The sequence below is a fragment of the Ptychodera flava genome (assembly GCF_041260155.1).
Source record: "Ptychodera flava strain L36383 chromosome 23 unlocalized genomic scaffold, AS_Pfla_20210202 Scaffold_24__1_contigs__length_23054250_pilon, whole genome shotgun sequence".
Lineage (NCBI taxonomy): Eukaryota > Metazoa > Hemichordata > Enteropneusta > Ptychoderidae > Ptychodera > Ptychodera flava.
The window spans coordinates 15,668,744-15,680,994 of NW_027248278.1; positions in this window are offsets into that span (position 1 = coordinate 15,668,744).

Consider the following 12,251-nt stretch of genomic DNA (forward strand, 5'->3'; position numbering starts at 1 on the left):
ACTTGAACTTGAACTTCAAAGTGAGCAAAAGTTGAGTTACCGTAGGCATGGTTGGATTCCAAATGTCAACAAAAGTTGAACTTGAACTTCAAAGTGAACAAAAGTTGAGTTACCTTAGGCGCGGTTGGATTCCAAATATCAACAAAAGTTGAACTTGAACTTCAAAGTGAACAAAAGTTGAGATGGCGAAGGTAATTGTACCATGGGCTTTCTAAATGTACACTTTTGTCAGCTGACAAGCTTATTGGACAGAAGTTTTGTAAAAAATACACAAAATAGAGGAGTTGCTTCATTTAACATGCATTTCTAGCAAAATATACCGAAAGATGAGAGAAAATAATTGTAGTCAATAGTATAAGAGGATTTTTTCTTTAAAAATCTGCAAACTACCTTGAGCAATTTGATGCATGCAAGTTTTCTTTGCAAAAATGTAGTACAGGTGCGTTTCCTTATTTTAAAAAAAATTATTTCAGAGAAAATTAATGAGGTGTGTTGGTATCTAAAGTGTGCAAATTCATTGGTCAGTTTTTTCCTTCATTTTCATGCCATTCACAAGAGGTAAATTTATGTACATCACCAAAATTATTTTTTTCTCTGTGAAAATGGAAATTGTGTCTTTGTGACAAAATATGGCAATCTTGTCAAATGCAAAGAAAAATTAAAGTTATTTAACACAAGTTTTAGAATTCGCAATTTTAGAGATAAATTATTCAAAACAAGCAATCAAATGCCGCTACTTTTCCATTTTCACATGAAAATTGAGAAAAACCTGACTTTTTCGTAAAGTGGGAACTCTTTTTCCTTCTGTTCGATACAAACCTGAAAACGGGCAAATGTATACTGCACAGCAGCGATTTAGTTATGGAAGTTTTGTTTTTTATATTTTATGAGACTATGCTTGTGACGATGCACATAAGGTAGAAGGGGCCCGTTTTAGCACCGCTATCAGTGCTAAAACAGTATTTTAGCATCGTGGAATGAGCTCTCGTCCAATCAGAATGGCGCATGGTAGCATGATATAATGTAATACAAAATAAATTATTATACATCTGCATACGCAAACAATAGAATTGAGGTCCCGTAAAAACGGGCACGTAACGGGCATGCGATAATCCCTTTACTTTCATATTTGATGATATACATTGAATAGCTTACATGGAGGAAACCACCAGCGCGACGTCTGTCACCAGCAGGCACCTCCATGTTGTGAGCGAAACTCCATACTGTACTTTGAAAATAACTTATGATAAAAGAAGCAGAGGTAAATGTATATCGACTGTTTGAAGGTGAAAAATGTTATGAGGTACTAACGAAAGTGTTCACCAAGACGGCACTGTACAAACATGGCACGACATCGCTGCTCGGCTCGTGCTCGAAAATAGGTCAGAATATCTGATGTTTTAATGATTTGACTTGTTTAGCTACTAAAGCGGAAGTATATCTGACCTGTTGAGTATGTATGTATGTATGTATGTATGTATGTATGTATGTATGTATGTATGTATGTATGTATGTATGTAGGCCTATGTATGTATCTCTGCATCTATGTTGGTAGGGAGGGAGGGAGGTAGGGAGGGAAGAAAAGTGCCTGAGTGTGCCTATCTATCTATCTATCTATCTATCTATCTATCTATCTATCTATCTATCTATCTATCTATCTATCTATCTATCTATCTGTCTATCTGTTTGTCTGTCTGTCTATCTTTCTATGGCTGTTATCATTGAATGATAATGGCAGATATTTGCCAGGTATAACAATAATGATAGCAAGTTAAATTTAGCTTAATCATAATATTGCAGGGCAGCTTATTCTAGCTCGTTGGCTAGACAAATTTAGATTCAAAAGAGGAACACAATGGAAAGAAATAGATCTGAGAAAACACAACCATGGCTCAGTAGATGTGAATTGTCGCCTTTTACATACAAGGAAAAGTGGCAGGTCTGTCGATAGAGCTTTATTTCGTCCTTATGTATGAGATGATTGAAATAAATTATCGTTCAGTATTTTAATTGGCTGCTTCACGTCAGTGTTTATTAGTCCCCCGGACGAAGTCCAAGGGAACTTGTGGTTTAGGTTCCGTCCGTCCGTCCGTCGACGAAGATATCTCAGACATGTCTGGTCCAATTTCTTTCAAACTTGGTACAAGGATAATGCACTATAGAATACATATGTACGTCCATTGTTTTTGGTGTGGCACGCATAATTAGTGCTAATTTGCATAATTAGTGATTTTTGAAAATAGAGCTCTGTTTCTTAAGAGATAGCACCAAGTTTGACGAAACTTTGTGCAAATGTCGGTCACACACAGCTCTAATAGCACATAAAGACAGTTGTCAGTATTGTGTCAATTAATTGCTAATTTGCATAGATTATGAATTTTCATAATTCCACTAATATTTCGAAAAATACTGACTCAAATCTAATGAAACGTCTTACAGATGTATACATACCAGAGCTGTTACTTTCTGCAAAGGCATTTGGCAGGATTATGTCAATTAATAGCTAATTTGCATATTTAATGAATTTTTATAATTAGGGTACAAAGTCAAGAATTACCCACTCAAATTTGATGAAACATGCTAGAGAAAATCGAAACAAAATCACTATCACACAGCAATATTTGATCATACTGTTTAAAAAATCAACACATAGTCAATCTCCTTGTACCAACTTTTAATAAATTCGCTGATACATATCTGCGTTATGGTTCCGGACATGGAAAAAGCGTAAAAAATGGCCAAACGGCAGCCATATTGGATCGTAGCACAAAACAAATCAATGTGCATATGTATGACATAGGTCAATGTCTTTGTACCAACTTTGAATAAAATCGGTTGAAACATGTCTGAGTTATGGCTCTGTACATGAAAAAATCGTAATAAAATGGCCGCCTGGCAGCCATATTGGATCGTATCACAAAACAAATTGACGTGCATCTGTATGACATATGAAGTAATCCTTGTACCAAGTTTGAATGAAATCGCTCCAGGCATCTCTGAGACATCTGCGTGAACGGACGCACGCACGCACGGACATGACCAAACCTATAAGTCCACCGGACGGTGTCCGTGGGGACTAAAAACCTTGTGTCAGGGGTTAACAGTAGCCCACCTAAAACCTCTGACCCTAGGTTTTTTTCTACACAGTGTAGGCAAAATTGGATGGAAGTAAAAAGGGTCAAAAGATAGCGATAATGTCCCTTTAATATTTAATGAACTTTCCTAATTAGTGTGCTATGTCCAGTAATATTGCACCAAATTTGATGAAACTCGGTACAGATCGTGATCTCAACGTGTTGTAGTAGCATGCAAAGACATTAATCATATCATGTCAATTAATTGCGTATTTGCATATTTAATGACTTTTCATAATTAGGCTGATACGTCAAGAAATACTTCTTCAGATTTGTTGAAACTTGGTATAGATGTTGAGCTCATCTTGCTTTAACTGTGTATAAGTACATTTATCAGTATAATGTTAATTAATTGCTATTTTGCATATTTAATGACTTTTCCTTATTGGTGTTATACGTCCAGGAATCCTGCAACAAATTCTATGAAACATGGTACAGATATTGATCTTCTAGTTGTGTAAAACTGAATAGTGACATCCTGTTGATGAATTATTTATTGACTTATTCAATGACCTTTTGTGATTAGGGTGGCACCCCAGATTGGCTGAATAGGGAAACAATGTTTGTAATGAGAGATCTATATTCTGAATGACTGCACTAAATTTTTTTGACACTTGCTGCAGTGTCGATCATGCAAAGATTTACCAGTCAAGAAAGGCATTTTAATTTTAGCAGTATCAATAGCTAATTATAGGAAGTCTCTTCTTTCCTGAACACAAGGACATTTTTGGTTCACATCTTGTGTTCTGACTTTTTAGTCCCCACGGACACCGTCCGGGGGGACTTATAGGTTTGGTCATGTCCGTGCGTCCGTCCGTGCGTCCGTGTGTGCGTCCGTCAGTGCGTCCGTCCGTTCACGCAGATATCTCAGACATGCCCTGGTCAATTTCTTTCAAACTTTGCACAAGGATAGTACTCTACCCCATACAGATGCACGTCGATTTGTTTCACAATGCGATCAAATTTGGCCGTGTTAGAGGACTTTTTAGTTTACATCTCCATAGACTCCCATGTATAAGGCATTTCTCCATAGACTCCCATGCATAAGTCAGTTCTGCATAGAATCCCATGTATAAGGCCAAGTAAAATAAAAATTTAGTTTCTCATCATATTCATATCGCAAAAAGGATGCAGTGACACAGTTTTTAGCCCCAAGGATGAAGTCCAGGGGGCTTATAGATTGGGTCATGTCCCTCCGTTCACGCAGATATCTCAGATATTTTGACAAAATGTCACGTGACCTCGGTGACCTTTGACCTCAAATATACATATTTGTCCATAACTCAGTAACCACAAGTGCTACACCCTTCATATATGGTATGATGGGACATGTTAAGACGCCACATATTGCACCTCATTAATTATGTGCATATCAAATTTTGAGCGAGCCAATACAGAAGGAGGTCTGATTTTTGGTATTTAGGGAAAAATCAGGAATGCAATTTTTTTTTTTGCAAAATGTCACGTGACCTCGGTGACCTTTGACCTGAAATATACATATTTGTACATAACTCAGTAACCACAAGTGTTACACCCTTCATATTTGGTATGATGGAAGACCTTATGACGCCACATATTGTACCTCATTCATTATGCACATCTCAATTCTGAGCAAGCCAATAGAGCTGGATGTCTGATTTTTGGTACATAGGGATAACTAAAGGAAACAATTTTTTTGACAAAATGTCATGTGACCTCTATGACCTTTTACCTTAAATATGCGTTTATGTCAATAAATAAGTAACCACAAGTGCTATGTACTCAATATTTAGTAGGATGGGAGACCTAATGACAACACAGGCTTTACCTCATTAATTATGCACATATTTAATTTTGGGCAAGCGAATAGAGCTAGAGGTCTGATTTTGGCAGATAGGGATAAATTAGCAATACAATTTTTTCCGAAGTGTCACGTGACCTCGATGACCGTTGACCTTGATTATACATATATATGCATAACTCAGTAACCACAAGTTCTATACCCTCCAATTTGATAGGATATTAGCCTTAAGATGTCACATCTTGTACCTCATTTATTATGCACATAAGTATTTCTTGGCTGGCCAATACAGCTAGAGGTCTGATCTTTTTTCCAGATTTAGAACCATAACTTAGACATGCCTCATGTCTTTCAAATTTGGAATAACGACATAGACCTATGTGCCCATAGATCTCAACATAAACACTCCAGTGATACTTCTTAATGACCACATTTCCCTGCCCCATCAAGACTATTACTCCTATTACAAGTGGGGACTATGTCATTGTCAATGACTTGTTTATGTCAAGAGCCATTACTCAGTCATGCCTAGACTTGTTTCTTGCATATAATTTGAATTTTGACATCTAAAAAGCCAAGGCATGGCATACCTAATTGTGTCAAACTTGGTAAAAGGACATGGCCCTATGCAACTACTTGTTTGCAATCCAATCCAACAAGGGCATCAGTCACAGACAGGGCTTTGGTACCCGCATTCCTTGTTTCATGCACATCATATCGACTTCAATTTTTAGTCACTTCCAGTGACAAATTCCCAATTACAAGGGGAGACTATGTCATTGTCAATAATTTGATACATATTAGCTTTCAGCATTGACATATTAACGGGCCCCTCTCTTATTACCGATAATCATCGACAATAAACTTAAGAGAAACACATATCATACGTATAGAAGTTGCTTAAAATACTGCAATCTTTCGTACGTTTATTTTCCATTTTAATCGGCCGTTTATGTCAAATTCACTTTTTCTAACAAAATGTCATGACATCGCGCTTCATATATGTGAAAATGTTACTAGTGAGAGCATGTCTTCAGTTAGCGGTAGTCCGATTATGTCACAAAAGTGCATCTCAGCCTCAATACGGACGTGCATTATAAATTTAAAGAATATACTCGGCTGTGCGTGGTAATTTTGTCTAAAATATTAAGTTGCTCTTTATAGAAAAGGTGTACGAAAGTCTTGTGATAAACTGCGCAGAGTTAGAACGGCGCATTTAGCAATCACGTATACTTGAATTGATCACTTCTATAAAACGTAAATCTGTAGAGAGTTGCAAATCATGATCGACAGCTAATATTGGGAGACAGTTTGACCTTGTTTTCGCACGTAAGCTGATGTCTTGAATGAAATAAAGAGTCTGAAAAAGTAAATGTGACTGATGTACCTATATCAATTGAACCGTCATACTGACATATGGAATTATTTGCCAGGAAGCGACCCATTTCTTGTTTACAAGTAAAGATACATATAGAAATAAATTTTAGCTACACGTACTTGAAAGTAAAAATACACTTAGGGGTGACCTTGTTGTCTTGACTGGGCAATATGGGTTGAAAAAATGTTTCAGGGAAAGAGCAGAGTCGTTACCTGAATGTAGTTCCAGCTGCCTGACATTTGGTTTAACAAAAAAGTTAAACCACTTAATAATTGTCCGATCAACGCCCGCTGATTTGTAGAAGTACGTGATCACTTGTTCTGAAGCGTTTGTAACAGTGTTGAAAGCCTAATACTTGGAATCAGTTGAAAACAGACCCCCTCATCTGACGTTCTTATGATAACCTAGCACTGGTAGTGAGATTCAATCTCGACATCATTATATGCTATTACATTTTTACGTATTCAGAAACCACAAAGCATTTTGAAATACCTACAATATCAGCGGATGTTTATAATTATTACAAAATGCGTTAACTAATGTTACAAAACGCGTTTTATTACAAAACGCTGATACCCTTATTACAAATCGCGTAAACAATATTTTATTACAAAATGCTGATACCCTTATTACATTTTGCGTAAGTTGTTACAAAATGCGTCATATTACAAAATGCCGCAGTACAGAGTCCGTTTTCTGCTAAATTGAAGTACTGTTGAGGCTGAAAGCTAAACGAATGTTGAGTTGACGTCTTCAAGAGACGTCAGCAGTGTACCCAGGTGGCCTTGGACAGCTCGGTACTATACGCAACGATTTCTTAGTGTAACCATAGACCCAGGTCTATGGAGTAACGAACATGACAGCATTGTTTTTGTAATATCGTCTGGTTTTTTTTACCTTATAGTAAATATATTTGTATTCAAATAAAACTGTCTGGATTCGGATTTCCTGCGACAGTGGGTCCTTATACAAGCTGATACTTGCACCAACACGATGTCAACATTGATTTTCATTCATTATTCATTGCCACTACCGGCCTGTGGGATCGCAAACAATGGGTTTAAAATACTCTTCCACGAAAATGCTACATTCACAACTAGATGGGCATTATAGCGAAACAATACTTCGAAAAGATCTAATTTACACTGTAACATATAATCTTTTGTGATAAAACAAACTGACAGCAAAGAGACAGTATACTGAAAGAGTGTTATCAGCTATTCACAAAAGCTTAATGACCATTATAAGGTAGAAAATATTCCTGTAGTTCGTTATACTATCTTTCATTATGATTATCATCAAGTATTTCAACTTTTCCCCGTCTTTTTTGGTGTTTAATATTAGGCAAAAATGAATTCAGTAATTTGAAATCATCAGTAGGTGCAGGGTACGATTGAAATGTTTAATAAATAAATCACTCGACACCCACCTGCTTCACAGAGTTTCTACTGGGGTATCTTATAAGGAAACTCTTTCATTACGGGTTCAAGATATTTTTGTTGTCATTGTTAAATAATTCCCGAGCAAAGTCTATCTCGTGATCTTCGAACAAAGTTTTGTTCTTTGATAACTTATTTTCATCCGGAAAAGTATCGATTCCCATTTCATGAATTCCAACTCCTTGAAACAACAAAGCTACTAGATTCACCTGATTTGAAAGGTTTTTTGCAATATAACTGTTGCAAAGTTGTCTTTTATGATTAAAGGAACAATATTTTCACTACAAGGAATCGTAAATTTAGAGAAAGCAAACAGTCTTCTCAGGCTGTTACCTGTTTTAATGCGTTGATAGAGAAGTGAAAGAATGGTCAATAATTTTCTGAGATCATTAACGTTTTGCTATTGTAATGTGCAATGCTGCTCTCTAATAATACAACGAATATCACGTTGTCATTTAGGGCAATAGCAAAAGTCACAACAGCTATACACCTTACATAAAAATAAATTATAGCTTTGGTCAAAGATCAGAGGTTCCACCATCTATGTTGCAAAACCAGTAGCAGGCAACTATAAATCTTAACCATACATTATTCATAGATTGAAGATCACAGACTCTTGTCAAAACATTACAAAATGTCTTTTGGCAACATTTTACAAGTGGTATAGCCACAAACTGATGACGTCAAAATCGCCGTACACAAAACACAGACGCCCAGTAATTGCGGCACTGACTAACTAATAAGGTTAAAATGATATAAATTTGCACTTTCTTCAAATCACTGTCACAATTTACGACTGCTTAGTTTTTGTATCGGTTGAAGTACAGTGGGGGCTAGGAATTGGGGTTAGCTGACAAAATTGTCGGAACGAGGCGAGCGAAGTGAGCGGAGTTCTGACAATTTGGTCAGCTAACCAAAATTTCTGCTCCACTGTCCTTCACCCGACACAAAATCAAGCAAATGAAGACCATCACAGACTTTTTAGGGCTAGGGTTGGTTAGTTCATGTTATCGCGGCAATAATTCCGTCTCATTACGGGTACAATATCACTGGTACCAACCCACATTTTATTCATCAAATTTGTTTTCATGTACAAATTGACCCCCGATAGCAATGGTCATATTGACCGATTTCCAATATAGCGGTTGCCAAAGACGACACACAGTTACATAACAGAATTCAGAGTTCATTCAAATGCAAATAATAATCAATATGACGGTCAAAAAATCTTTGTATGTTTTAATTTGTATTATTTCTTCTACAGACAGAAAATCACACCTGTGCGATAGTTCAAACACTGTTATTGATTGGTTTAATTTTGTCTACAAATTTGTTTCCTCTATCTTTGTGATCATTTTTAGCCAGGCTGTATTGTGAAAATTTATGAATCCACGGATGTGAAAAAACATCTATAATGAATTCAAGTTCCGGAAGTCCAAATACAGCTTGAGTCGACACAGTGACAGACATTTGGTGATTGGAGTCATTGCTTGCTTTTTAATTTCTGTTGACCGGCGTACGTAATGCCAATGCTTTATCGATTTGTTCCTCCAGGTTCCAATATTATTCTGATGAGTGGTAGGGGGGCTTATTCTTCGTTGTTGAAGTCTCCTCAGTTCTTTCATAACACCGCTAATCATTGTTTTCATTTGGTGTATCCTCAAACCTTCGCCCACACCAACACCTGGAAGGCATGTGGATGCATGCCAAGCAAACTTGGATGGGCTTCACATCTTCAGACTTATTTCCAACTTATCTTTATGAGTTCTGTGGCGGAGGCGTTTCAGCGATAAAGCTAAGGCGTGGATGTCACTTGTTCAACATATTTCAATTCTCTATCGTTCGAGTTTACAGCCCCCTTCATCGATTCAACACTGCACATAACACCTAAAAACTAATATCACGCCTAAGTTTACAGCTCAGGAGGCCACTGCCGCTGATGTGTGACACTGGGAATGCACAAACCAGACGAAGTTCGTGCTAGTGACAGTATATGGACCCTAAATCATTATATTGGCAGCGAATTTCGTTTGCTTCTGTACTTAATTCACTTCGTCGATCGGCGGAATTTTTATAATGTAATTTTCGTGGCATATCCAACGAATTGTTGTTCACGTTTTCATCTACAATAGCAATGAAATATTGCATTTCATACATGTTTGGTGATGAACCACTTTTATGTAAACGTCTATCCCGTCAAAAACGGAACACACACCTTTCGTATTGTAAAAAAGGCAGCAAATGACAAATTCAATAATAAATGTCAAACACAAAGTTTTCAACATATAAAACAAAGTTTCCAAGCCACATTCCTAACTCTTACCCCCAAAACAATTTATCGCCCCTTTTAGAACGTAACCTTTGACCTCATTTCCATAAGTACGCACATCTTTGACGTCATAAGTTTGTGGCTATACCACTTGTAAAATGGTGCCTGTTTTTTTTAAGTATTTTAAGATAGTCGAACTTCACCTCAGTTCCCAATTTCCTCAAGGACACTCGTCAACTCCCTGCCGAGTTTCGAACTTAATATCCCAAATTTTGCTCAGTCGTGAGTATTAACTCTTCGGAGGCTTCAACTAGAGTTATCAAATCCCTGGTCGGGGTCGGAGAATGTAGCCAAAGTTTTGACTGGGGTCATATGGTGTTAAAGATATTTCCTATGACGACCGAGAGAGGAGAGAGAGAGAGAGAGAGAGAGAGAGAGAGAGAGAGAGAGAGAGAGAGAGAGAGAGAGAGAGAGACGAGAGAGAGAGAGAGAGAGAGAGACCGTAAACTGACGCGAAATATATCCAAGAGGTCGTCAACGGAAATATCTTTAACACCATATATGACTTTGAAAATGCCAAACTAGCCGAAACCAGAAACTATCTTGGCTATCACAAATTATTTTTTTAACGTGAGTCCCAGATAGCATTACGGCACCATGATTTCATGTCAGAAGAGCACTCATACAATAGCATTAGCAGGGTAACAAAAACACTCGATACAAATTATACTGTGAAAATCAAAAATGACTGTATACTTTCATATTCCATTCACAATATTTTTATACAATGGTCTGAACTACTCTATTACAAACCATTCTCCAAATAGTGAATAACTGTTCACAAAATACTTCAACTTCCAATGTTCAGCACAATTGCTTTTTTTATAATTGTGTTCACAATAGTTTTATACAATGATCTAAACCACTGTTACAAACTATTCTCAAAAGTATCGTTTCTACAAATAAACACGGATAGATTTCTCAATTTCTCTGTTCACTTATAATCAAAAATACACATAATGAATGCTTAGTAAACTATTGACACTGAAGTGACATGTACGCTAAAAAACTACAGATCATAGAAATAAATATTCACAAAGAAATTAGGTGTTTTCTTTGTACTACGCACACTCAAAAAATATCTTCCAAATGAAAGCATGTTTTCACAATTACATCAAATTTGTCTCAATCTACACGGCATCAATCCAACGTTGACCAAACGTTTTCTGTTTGTTGTCCAAGCTGGTGGCTCAAGGAACACTATGCGATGCCAATGAAATGTACGGAACGGTACTGACAGCTTACAGTTCTTTCTGAAAGTCTCACGACATCAGTAATGAACTCGTTCTGCTCACAGACGACTCTATTTGCATAAACCGCATTGCACAACATCTGGTACGCTGGTATTCTGTTTATGCAAAGTCTAGTCCAGCGTACAAATAACAGCGACGATGACTTTCACAACTCTACATGGCGAATATAATCTCAGAGTTCGAATACAGAGTAACTCTAGGACAGAATAGTTCTGCAGAAACTTCTCACATAGACTTCAACAGTTCTGGCTTTAAATGTACAACATCTGGCACTTTAGTCATGAAAATTCTAGCACAAATACTCACAGTTTCTAGCGACGAGAAACAGTTCACTTTCTGTCTTTATACGAGTACGGCTTCTCAGTGTGGCGGTCCATGCATTGCAAATGAAGATGCAACTTAAATCACAACTGGAGTAAAAAACTTGTCATAACTTGACTAAATGAACACTACAGCACACCAAACTTCATCGTTCAAATGTTGAACACGTTACCAACACTTGACTGAAGTTGCAAGTTCAAAAGTCCACGCTATGGTATCTCTTTACAGTCAAAATTACGCTGTCGCCACGTGTACACTTCAAAGCAACTACACACACATTTACATGACCTGCACTGAAAACCAACACTGCGCAAAGACCACGGACAATTTTCTATTGTCCCTTTAAATTGAAAAACCAAAAAACTCTTTGAAATTCATACGCCAAACGAGTTCTTCAAAATATACTCAACTTTGTTAAAATGCAAACAAATAGACTATCCTGACTACTGATATCATACAGAGAGTACAATATAGAAATAAAGCATGTCATTTTGATGGTTTATAATGCAAACAATGATACCTGAAACAACCCTTTCACTCGCGCGATTTTCAAAACACTGCGCTTCACATGATAACAGCATCTGGAATACAAAAGTGGAATTTCTCACTGTATGTGT